Raw genomic sequence first — 11,096 nt, 5'->3', positions numbered from 1 at the left:
TCTCTAAATTGGTTAAATCCGTCGCTATGTGTGCTTAGGGACGGATTTAGAGACGGATTACATCCGTTATTAAAAACCTTGTCGCTAATTCAATTTAGGGACCGATTCCATAAAATCCGTATCTAATATTTAGAGACGGATTTGTTAATCCGTCCCTAAATTTTAGAAACGGATTTTTAAATCCGTCCCTAAGTTTAGAGACGGATGTTTGAATCCGTTCCAAAATTTAGGGACGGGATTCAAAATTCCGTCCCTAAAATTAGCAAGTAAAAATAATTGCTACCTATTGTTAGATGTTCGGTTCAACTAGGTCCCATTACCGGTTCGGAATCTCTCGCTTAGGTCAACCCGCTCCAGCTTTGCAAGGGGAAGGGATAAGGGGAATCGAACTTGAGACCTCAAAGTCACAAGGAGAAACTCTAACCAACCACACCAAATACAACTTGTATACTTCTAAGTGTGAAATTGATAATAATTAAAAAGAAATATTAGAAACGGAGCTAGAAAATCCGTCTCTAAACTAGGGACGGATTAAACATTCCGTCTCTTAATTAGGGACGGATTTTAAATTCCGTCTCTAATTTAGAGAAATTCCTAAACCACATTAGGGACGGATTTTAAATTTTCGTCTCTAATTTAGATCTAACTTTCTACGAAGGGCCTATGAGAAATTGCTAGTGGACTTTACGTTTTGAAATTGCTAAAACACATTAGGGACGAATTTTGAATTCCGTCCCTAACTTAGAGACAGATTTTGAAATCCGTCCCTAACTGAGAGACGGATTTTGAATTCCGTCCCTAACTTAGAGACAGATTTGGGAATCCGTCCCTAAGTTAGAGACGGATTTCAAAATCCGTCCCTAACTTAGGGACGGATTTAGAATCCGTCCCTAACTTAGTGACGGATTTTGAAATCCGTCCCTAAATTAGAGACGGATTTATAAATCCCTCGATAAAAGTATCGACAGATATCCAATATCCGTCTCTAAATAAATTTTGAGACGGATGTTGAATATTCCGTCTCTAAATTAGAAACGGATATAAATCCGTCGCTATATATCCGTTGCTATACGAGATTTTTTTTTGTAGTGATGACTCCTGAAAAGCATTGTACATGGGCGAACCACATGTCGCTAGTGATGGATCTTATTCTTGGGTCAATCCCCAAATATTAGGGTGCTATGTTTATTGCATATGAACCATGGGCACTTCTAAGCAATCTTAGGGATATATTTCGTGGTAGATTTCAAAATAGTGGTCAACACGTTGACCAAAATGTCTTTGAATTGGTACATTCATTTGGGGATCTTAAGCTTAATGCTCCGTTGGGTTGTTGCTTTGAGGTAGAAACACAAAAGGCAAGGGGAAGGGGAATAGTCATTGATGCCGAGATGACTGCTGGAACACAAATAAAAGCTCATACGAAGAAGATGGTTGGATTGATCAATCGCCTTGAGCTACTTTGTAACACCCTAATAATTCCTTGCTTTTTATAAAACATTTTCCAACTTTAAACAAAGGAATTACCAAGATATTACCGCCACCGTGATAACGGCTAAGGCTATTTACCAGAATTACGCAGTGGAATTTAACTAACTTTCAAAACATATTAAATAGTTAATGGTCATTAAAACAACCTGGAACCATCAAAGTCCACACCAAAGTATTAAATAATTTAAAATCCATTAATTATAGTCTAAATAAATTAAGTAGTAGTCATGACTAGAAATTAAATAGAGTTTATAAAATACGGAAGAAAATAAACCCTCAACACGATTCCCATGATAACTTCTCCCGCAAGTTATCTCTACAAACCTGCTTATTAAAACCTACTCCCCAACAAAGCAAATGCAATGATGGATCATAGGGTCATTAAGGCGAAGGCCATGACCAAAAGACATGAAGCACGAAGTCAGCGAAAGCTGAGTACGAACAAGCTAGAATAACATTCTATCCTAACATGCTTCACTCAACGAATTAATAATCCACATGTAAAAGCCAATTAAATAAACAAGTAAACATGGAGAGAAGACTCGACACTTGACACGACTCTTGACTCACGGTTTAATAAAGAAGTAGCTTCTAACGGGTAAAATAAAGTATCCTCAAAAGGAAAGAAAAGGGTGATGGGAGCCAACCATACACCAAATAATAATAAGTCGGACTCCTACCTACAGTCGGGCCATACCAAGGGAATTCCAATGCACAACGGCACAAAAAGAAAGAATGAAATAACGTCTTGTATCATTCAAGGAGTACAAGTTTTCCGGCAAGACTCCCCCCATTGTTCATACTCGAGGTATATACGTTCCAAGAGTTTTGAAGCTCATTCGGGTTACACTTTACGTTAATTAGTATGTTATGTTCAAGGCGACTCAAGACATAACATGCAAACAATTAAACAATCCAAAAATGACGCTTCATTTTAATCCTTTAGGACTTGTGATCAAACATAGGACTCAAGTGAAATTACTCCCATTGTTCCTTCTCAAAAACACTGTTTGAGATAACCCGACATTGCCTATTAACAAGCGGGGTGTGCCCTTAGCACGAATAGTCCTTAGTTCAATTCACATACACTCTCTAACATATTCTACACTTGCGGTAGAATAAACTTTGCACTCCGACAATATTCAATAGGCTCAATGTATGCTAGACATCTCGTACTATAGCATAATCATAATAACTTGCATGCGCAACACTCATACATGCATACCAACTTGAACAACATGCTTGACATAATTCAACGATTATAAAAGTCCATAACATGATAGTTCAATAGAATCTATAAAGCATTAACCAATCCATAACATGCTCATTCACGTAGGATACATAGATTCATTAACAATTCCCAACATGCTTGTTCACACATCAAACATGATTCCATAATAATAATAACATGTTCGTTCCCAATATCAAACATGAATCCAGAATAATACCATATTCATTCCCAATCATCAAACATGAATTATCAACACTTTAAGTTCACATGATTCACAATCAATATACTTCATAAAGTCCTCAAGGGATGGGTGGTCACCTTAGTTATGTACGTACCTGGAATACCTAAGTAAGGGGGCCACTGTGCGAATCATGACTCACTAGAAAACAACTCGGAGTACAAAAATCGATCAACAACAACGACAACACACAACGCAACTTGTGTTGCGTGTGGGCAGCAAGCACAAGCAGCAGCACAGCACAGGCAGACGCGCGGGGTAGGGCTATGCGTGAACAAGAGCAAACACTAGTAGAAAAAACCCTTATTGCAGCGGGCTTTTAGACCCCTGTTGCAGCGTACATCGTATGCTGCAACTGGGGGGCCTGCAACAAGTCTGAACTTGTTGCAGCGTACAATGTTCGCTGCTAAAAGGGGTTTTTTGCAGCGTACATATGTATGTACGCTGCAACAAGTGCCAAAAAATTGGCAAAAATTTGGACTTGTTGCAGCGTACATATATATGTACGCTGCAAAAGACTCAACTTTTTGCAGCGTACATTTATTTGTACGCTGCAACAAGTCTGGAATTTTGCGAAATTTTTTTCGCTTGTTGCAGCGTACAATATATATGTACGCTGCAACAAAGCACTTTTGGCGAGAAAATTCTAATTTTGTTTAGGGATACCTAGAGTGCCTTGCACCAAATATAGAAACTTGTCAAAACAATAATAGAATAACGCAACCTATATAACAAATATAAAAACAACAACTGGAGTTTTGTATACTATATATCCCAAAACCAAAGTGCACATATTACATTTAAATATATGTTCCAATTTCAACATAAACATACATTTTAATATAAAATTTATTCTATAACAACTAAACCAACTCGATCAAGCGCGCTAAAGCCAATAATAAATACTTGCTGGTAAAAAACTTAGCCCATTGCTCACGAACCACATCAAATTCCTCGCATAAGGCGCAATCCTCGGAGTGTAGACCTTTACAAAAACAGAAATTTAAATTAAACATTAGATTAAATACAAATTAAATATCACATTTTAACATTCAAGAAACTAATGACAATGTCCTAATAGTCTAAAATTAGGACCAAACATAACTCAGCATCAAGAAGATAAGAAGAGTATAAAAAACCATCTCCATACTCTATCAGCAAAGATTCAGAGGCATACCTACCATTAATCACAAATCAGAAACATTATAAACAATAACAGTGTCATCCCCCCCCCCCATATGACATGAGTGTACTATGTAAAAAATGGAATCCTGTATAGAACGGTCTCATATAATTAATTGCGCAAATGTAATGACTTTTTAATTATTTGTAGGGTGACAAGACTACTGACCTTATAATTCTTTTAAGTTTTAAGAGATAACTTTCGATGCCTCAGATCTCACACAAAAGATGACTACGTCAATACTTTACAACATAAGAATCCACAAACAGACTTGGCCCAACAGGAAAAATACAATTTATAACAAATCCAGCCAGCTCCACGCAAACTGATTGCATAGTATCAACAACATACCTGTCCTCTCAGTAACAGGAACAATAAATCCCTCTATGATTATGTAACACTCGAGGAGAACTTTAAAAGACAAGAACTTTTCTCACCTCAAAAATTCATAGGCATCTTCTTCTCTTCCGTGACCAAGATGGCTAATGTTAGAGGGGATTCGGATAGGGGATAACGGAGTGTAACCTTCCCTTCCCTTCCCTTCAGCATAAGATTTTTAAATTCACAAATAAAACACCATTCATCCTTCCAACCTGCCAGGAGCAGCATAGATGAAAAAGTCATTAAAGATAAACTCAAGTAACAAAGGGATTCAAGTCTCGAGACACTCTAAGCTTAGATACTTGCATTCTTTTGAATGAACCCCTTGAAGGAGATACATCGTCAAAGGTCCGATATAACAGCAGCAAAACATTTGGAGAAAAAAAAATACATTTCAAAGGTTCATTGTAGCAAGCCAGGGGTAGAGGTGTATAGACACGCCTATGTTCTATTCATGGAGTAGATAAGAATTGAGATATACATTCTCTGTTCTTTATTATGCAACATGTAGGGGATGCATGGTATTATGGGATCCCGTGAGATGAGGAAGAGACAGAGAGAAAAAATTAGAGGGGACCATGTGATGAGGAGAGAGTAGAAAGATATCATGTGCATATAAGGAAAACTTCAGTAAATATGAAGCTTCCAAATAGAGAAAGATTGCAATTAATATTTTTTTTAATGGAGGAAGTGTAATTTAGCCTTACTCCGGAGCTTTCCGATAGCTGCACACAACGTAAGAGAAATGATAATAATAATAAAAATAAAAATAAAAAAAATAAAAAAAAAATAAACTTACCATTCAAAGAGGTATTCGACAAACTCTAATCTTAATGGAATCACAGCAGCGGCCATATTATCTACACTCCCTCTCTCAAAGGCAACGCTTATTATGCAATCAGCTAAAGAATCTGAGCAGGGTGGAGAGACATGTGATCCTGAGAGGTCATCATTCTGGACTTCCCACAGCAGATCACAGACATCTTGCGTGTCCTGCCCCTAAAAAACACCATCAGACGCAGCTATGAGGTAGCTATCAGCCTATCATTGTCATTCAGGAGTTGCCAACCTGTAATCTCAGGAGCAGCTATAACACCATACCTGGAAACCATTAAAAAATATATATATATATATGATCCTTAAACAGTTTTATAGAAACTATCAAATAATATATGCACAGACCAGAAGAACATAAAACAATTAAAAAACCACAATCATCCTGACTTCAGAATGTCACTGTGAAGCAGTTTGAAACCTCCCACCAGAGGGGGAAAAAGAGCATACCAAAGAACCAAGATTTTGTGGTTTTTGCCGCAGGGTTCAGTTTCTTTTATGAGTAAAACTCACCTTTTAAAAGGCACATCCCCAATAGCCATAGCCACAGCAAAACATCCATTAACACGAGGAACTCCTCGCAGATTTATTAAAAGAAAATGTCACAAATGCCTTTCTTTCCTTTTTATTAAAAACCTTGAGTTATTTTCCAACACAAAAATTGCCTTCAGAGGATAAGAACGTTTTAAGTTGGTGAAAGCACACACCTTTCATCAATTTTCAGTTCTATCAAGGATTAACTGAAGTGTGTCAAGTGTTGATGCAGTCAAATGTTGAGGAAAACTGAGATTTGATCATAAGCATGTATCCATACCTGAAGTTGAAGGACTAGAATGGGAATCGTTGCCCGTTACTACTGGAGCTGAAGGGGAGGGCTGCACCATGTGTTTCATGCGTCTGAAAAAAGAGAGATTAAAAAAACTCAGAGTAAATGGATATTTATAAACTGAAAAGGAGAATACAGGACAAACAAGATGTCAAAGCAAATCACAGGGAATATAAATTGCTGAAGTAAATCTTTTTTGAAGTTCTTTTGTGGTGAAGGGTGAGCTCTAAGTCTGAACAACAACTATTCTCGCAAGGACCACAGAAAAGTTCTTAAAACATTGGAGAAAATCTAAGACACATCCAATCCCCCCTGATGAGATAAAACCTTCACATACCAATTTACTCAGACGTGCAAATATGCACCTTATAATAGAATACAGTTTAATGAGATTCTGTAAACACAACATATAAGTAAAAGCAGTGCAGTGAGTGTTATAATTCACTTTCAGCTGAGCAAAAGAGTTGCTTCCTTATCTATTTCATGTAAGTAGTTTTTAACTATAAGTGAACAGTTTCTGTTAGTATTCACTCGGAAAAGCACTAGATCTATTGGTATCTGTTTTATTCCTAGAGTTTCCTTCAGTTTTAAGTTTTAAACCACTAGTTTCTACTTTTTAGTAAACGATAATTCAATAGCAAATTATGGGAATAAAACGAATACCAATATTGTATAGACTCCTATTGTAAAGGGTCTGGCAGAAAAGACATGACAGTAAGAACAGCTATAACTCTATAACCCTTATTCACATCACATAATGCATGGAGAAGAAACCTAAATGCAACCCTTATTCACATCACAAGATTTACTTCAGCAAGATTTGCAAAATAGCACAGGGAATATAAATTAAAACCTATAAATAGCAAAGGTATGAAGCTAGAAAACCTCATACTTTGTATCAAATTAAATAAGCAAGAACAAAGTAACCCTAGTTTTCTGAACCCCAGATTATTTCATACAGATTCAAACACAAATTTAGATTCTTCAATCAATTAAACAAAGAAATTAACTACATGAACCATAGGCATCAGTAAATCAACTAATTAAATTAATTACAAACAACATTTACCATAATATTTAAACAACAAATCCAACAAAGTTTTCAATAGTTGCATAAATTTAACAAATCAAACAAGATTATACCTCATATGCGCTTGTTCTTTCCTCAAAATCAATCAATTCATTTCGTCAATTAATACTTTATCAAGAAACCGATGAAATTCCAAAAGACGAAACCAACAGAGGAGCTACCTTTCTCAGCAACCTTAGAGAAAACCAAATCCGCAGACGTCAAAATTAGGGATGCCAAATCAAACCACCAATAACATGTGAAGGAAGCATGGGTCTAACAAGAGTAGGAAAACCCTCTTCTTCAAGCTTAGCATTCAGCTTCTCTGCTTCTTCAATTGTGTATTCTCTCACATCATCGCTTGCTATTACTCGATTTGAGAAATCTCTTGCTTTTACTATTCCATAATTCCTACATACCCAACATTAATTTTGTAACCCCATTCAAATTCAACAAAAAAAACCCCCCAAATTTAATTTTTTCATCAAATTTAATTGAAAAATTAGGTTACTCATTTTCTGGGTGAAGAAAACCGAGGCAATGAAATTTCAACATAAACAGGAGCAGGATTGTTTGCAACTCGAGGAGATCGTCTCACTTGTATAATTTGTTTATCCATAATCCGAGGCTTGCTAGCCTTTTTCATCTGTTTCAATTGAAAAATTTAATAAACAAATTAACAGATTATAATTTGTTAAGTATCTTATACTTAACAAACCCAAAAAAAACCCAATCATTCGAACAAACCCTAAAAAAACTCAATCATTCGAACAAACCCTAAAAAAAACCAATCATTTCCCCCAAACAATTAACGAAATGGACCAAAAATAATAGGTATACACCAACATAGAAAAAATTGCTAAATCAACTCCAGATCTGGCGATTTGAACCATACACAAACCCCAACACCACAGACATGTTAATTGACGAATAGATTAGAAATATACCTGCGCAATCGACGACGTTTCTTACGAATTGAGATAGCAAAGACAAACGAACTATAGGAGGAGATAGAGTCTGGATATAGCTTAGTTTTCCGAGCAGGGAATGACTTCGCCGGTTGTTTTTTCGAGTAGGGAACCACCGGTGAGAGGCGAGACCCAGCGGCGACGACCACTGGTGAGAACCACCGGCGAGAAGCAGGGTAAGCCGAGAGAAGGAGAAGGGAGTACTGAGAGTGGGATATTCGCTGCGAAATTGGTATGAGGTTTGAGATAGAAATATATGTTTGGTCTGAGTTAAAGTTGCAGCGAAAAAAATTTACAAATATGTTATTGCAGGGGGCTTTTACCATGTACGCTGCAAAATAAAAGGCCTATTGCAGCGGGCATTTATTATGTACACTGCAAAAATCTCTTTTGCAGGGGGCAATTAATTTGGACGCTGCAACAACCCTTTAAAGGGTTTGACCCGCGTTGACCGACTGGTTATTGAAGCGTATTAATACTTGTACGCTGCAACAAGGGGGTTGCAACAAGGGTTTTTTCTATTAGTGAAAAGAGAGAGAAGAAAAACTACTGCAGCAGGATTTTAGAACGCTCATAACTTCTAATCTATAACTTGGAATCAATCTATTCTTGAGGCAAAGTTCAAGAAATTTTTGAGATCTACAGCTTTAAAGAAGAAACTATTTTCTGAAAACAAACGGAAGGAGGTGAAAAACGGCCAAACATAAGTTCGACGAAAGAAAGAGGAATTTAGGGTTAGGGTTTTACTTTTAGGTTTAATGTAATAGTGAGGGATTTTGAGGGTGAGCACTTATATTTATAGGCCTGGGAAACTCAAAGATGGGCTAGGGTTTAGGATTCCCTTTCGGGCTTCATTAAACATAAGATGGGCTTGCTTAGTTTGTTTGGACTAGAACTTGGAATTGGATTGGGCTAGATTAATTTTAAATCGTTTTACTTTTGAAACCCAATTAAATTCCCAATGAAATAATAAATTCGTTTGGTAATTAATTAAAATAATAAATATTATAATTAATTAAAAATACATTTAAATAATATTTAAATGCGATTTAAATTCTAAAAATCATAAAAATACTTTATAAATATAATAAAATATATTTATAAATACAGAAAAATACGAGGTATTACATACTTCGTGATCCATTCCCTGATTTTACAGCTGCGGGAATATTGTTGAATTCTCTTCACCCCGGTTACAAGAAATTCAATGTACTATATTACTCTAAAAGAAAGGATATCACTCTTAGTGAACTAATCAATATGAATTGGAATTTGTAAATGATAAGCAAGTGTCACTAAAAGTAAAGAGTGAGAAAATCAAGAAAAAGGTTCCGAGGAATATCCAAAGCAAGGGTGCATCTTCATCTATTTTAGGAGGCCAAGTGGCACCATCCAAGTGGTAAATGAAGAGGGGTCGTTCTCCGTCTACGGCGCAATACTTCTATTGTAATGAAATTGGTCATTACAAGAGAAATTGTCCTAAGAGAAAGGAAGATGAGAAGAATTGGAACTTTCTTTCTCCTTCAGATATATATGTTATACGTTGTAATCTTGCTAATTCTAATTCTTGGGTATTAGATACTGGTTGTGGCTCACACTTATGTTCCAATTCACAGGGACTAAGGTGAAGAAGAAAGTTTGATAAAGGCGAGATGGATCTACGCGTGGGAAATGGAGCACAGATTGCTGCAATAGCCGTAGGATCTTACATTATATCTTTGCCTAGTGGTTTTGTTTTGGAACTAGAAAACTGTTACTATGTTCCTAGTATCACCAGAAACATCATTTCCGTTACAAGTTTGGATTCTAAAGGTTTTAGTTTTCAATTTAAAGACATTAGTTGTTCTTTTCTTTGAATGTAATGTTTTATGGTTCATCACAACAAGAAAATAGTCTATATGTGCTACATACAAGCAAACAAATCTATAACATTAATACCAAAAGGCTAAAACTGGTGATTCGGATCTCACATATCTGTAGAATTGTCGGTTAGGCCATATAAACACAAAGCGCATGGAAAGACATCAAAAGAAGGGCATTCTAGAATCATTCGACTTAGAGAAGATTGATCTACTTGTCAAAATGACAAAGAGATCTTTCTCAAAAGTGGAAGAAATAGCAAGCGAACTACTAGAGCTAATACATACGGACGTATGTGGCCTATGAGTATGAAAGTTAGAGGTGATTTCAATTATTTCATAACGTTTTTAGGCGATTTCAGTAGATATGGCTATATTACTTAAAGAAACACAAGTCTGAATCGTTCAAGAAATTTCGAGAATTTCAAATTGAAGTAGAGAATCAACATGGCAAGAAAATCAAAGCTTTAAGATCAGATCGAGGAGGTGAATATCTTAGCCACAACTTTGATGAACATCTAAAAGAATGCGGTATTCTTTCTAAATTGATTGCTTTGGGGACACCCTCAATGGAATGGAGTGTTGGAACGGTGAAATAGGACCTTACTAGATATGGTTAAGTCAATGATGGGTCAAACCGAACTTCCTTTACAATTTTGGGGACATGCATTGCAAACATCAGTAACACTGAATCGTGCTCCATCATAAGCTGTTGAAAAGACTCCATATGAATTATGGACCAGGAAACTTCCAAAGTTGTCTTTTCTAAATATTTGGGGTTGTGAAGCATATGTCAAGCGATTAATTTCGGACAAGCTTGCACCAAAATCTGACAAATGTTTCTTTTTTGGGTATCCAAAAGAAACTACGGGGTATTAATTCTACAACAAGTCAGAGACCAAAGTATTCGTTGCTCGTGACGGTGTATTTTTGGAATGAAATCACATTTCCAAATTGACAAGTGGGAGAATAATAGACCTCAAAGAGATTCGTGATGAACAACGAATCGAGAACTA

General features: G+C 36.2%; 1 long non-coding RNA gene across 2 annotated transcripts; it reads right to left on the bottom strand.

The window, feature by feature from the left end:
* Positions 1 to 3,670: 3,670 nt before the first annotated feature.
* On the bottom strand, positions 3,671 to 7,643 carry LOC130461260 (uncharacterized). Of its 2 annotated transcripts, XR_008921688.1 has the most exons (5): positions 7,328 to 7,643; positions 6,173 to 6,255; positions 5,324 to 5,625; positions 4,581 to 4,736; positions 3,671 to 3,945 (listed from the first exon to the last, which is right to left on the bottom strand). It is a non-coding gene; the product is annotated as an uncharacterized lncRNA (long non-coding RNA). The 2 variants fall into 2 exon arrangements; XR_008921687.1 differs by lacking the exon at positions 7,328 to 7,643 and having other exon boundaries at positions 6,173 to 6,690.
* Positions 7,644 to 11,096: the final 3,453 nt, after the last annotated feature.

This window comes from Spinacia oleracea, chromosome 5, assembly GCF_020520425.1.
Source record: "Spinacia oleracea cultivar Varoflay chromosome 5, BTI_SOV_V1, whole genome shotgun sequence".
NCBI lineage: Eukaryota > Viridiplantae > Streptophyta > Magnoliopsida > Caryophyllales > Amaranthaceae > Spinacia > Spinacia oleracea.
This window is presented reverse-complemented; position numbering and strand designations above follow the sequence as displayed.